Source organism: Ciona intestinalis, chromosome 5 (assembly GCF_000224145.3).
Source record: "Ciona intestinalis chromosome 5, KH, whole genome shotgun sequence".
NCBI classification, from domain to species: domain Eukaryota; kingdom Metazoa; phylum Chordata; class Ascidiacea; order Phlebobranchia; family Cionidae; genus Ciona; species Ciona intestinalis.
The window spans coordinates 3,978,009-3,979,282 of NC_020170.2; the positions used below are offsets into that span (position 1 = coordinate 3,978,009).

At 42.0% G+C, this 1,274-nt stretch overlaps 1 long non-coding RNA gene across 1 annotated transcript; it reads right to left on the minus strand.

The window, feature by feature from the left end:
* Positions 1-1,260, minus strand: LOC108949516. Its single transcript, XR_001974734.2, has 3 exons — positions 1,052-1,260; positions 242-433; positions 1-36 (listed from the first exon to the last, which is right to left on the minus strand). It is a non-coding gene; the product is annotated as an uncharacterized LOC108949516 (long non-coding RNA).
* Between the last annotated feature and the right edge of the window lie 14 nt (positions 1,261-1,274).

Genomic DNA, 1,274 nt, shown 5'->3' on the forward strand with positions numbered 1-1,274 from the left:
ATCCAGTTGAAATGGAAGGAGGGGCGGTACAACCACCTGAAACATGAATAGAAACAGATTTGTGATAGATATTATTCTATTCTATGTGGGTAAGGTTCTGTAGCGTGGCACGTCATGGGTCCTAGGATTTAGGCCAGGATTGGCCCATTACCTTATCACCTTAGGTTCTACCGCATGGACCTTACTATTTTTTCAGAGTTGGCCCATCACATTACATCTGGTTCTAAATTTTCGTACTTACTTCCACAAGTTGGAGAGGCGTTTACCCATGCACCAGCATTACATAAATTTGAAGAAAAACCAAACAGCAAGAGTGGGGAAGAGCATGTGTACGCTACAACTGAACCAGATGGAAATATTGTTGGATTTATGCCGCTGCTGGGAACTAGAGCATAGGTGAGACCAACACTGGTGGCAGGTGGTTGGCCACATGCTGAAAATGAACAAAATTAAATGAATGAATGAATGTAACTTATTTATCCTCGCGTGGCAGGGCAACATTAGTCGTTATAACAAAATTAATTTAGTTAAAATCTTGACCGGACATGGAGACTCAATCATGTTTTGTACTTTCTTATGTAAAATATTTGTGAAGTAATATTACTGTAAAAAAATTACATTGCATATAAATCATGCTTGGTTATTGTTATAACAACTTGAACCCATTACTGACCACTGTTGTAGCAATTACTATTATGTTTTGCCCCAGCACATGCTGAATTTGGTGGCAGTGTCAAACCTTGAACCCATATCGCTGGGCTAGAGACAAGAGTGCTTACCACTTATGTCACGAAGCCAACATATTTCCAAGCCAGACGAAACACTGACCACTGTGTTGTAGCAATTACTATCTTGCCCGACATTTTAAAAAAGTTTTAAACCTTTTAACTTATATCCCCTGGACTATAGACAGACGTGCTAGCTAATGTTCCACAGTGCCGGTAAACCTTTTAACCCCAGTGCCAGACACATCTCTAAATAATGGGCCATGGTGCCGAGGAAATCTCTTAGAAATCTTTAACAAAGTGCCACGGTGCTGGACTTCCCCTACCTGCAATACAAGCAGGTGCTCCACCTGACCAAACCCCACAAGCACCACATACGATTGTGCTGCTAGTGCCACTTGTAAATGTAAAGCCAGGGAGGCACGAATATGTGATTACTTGTCCTATAGGGTTCAATCCACCAGGAATTGAAGGGATGCCTGGTCGTCCATTAGCAGAGGTGGGCTGAGGTGCCGCTGGACAGAGGAAAAAAAAAGGGAATTAAATAGC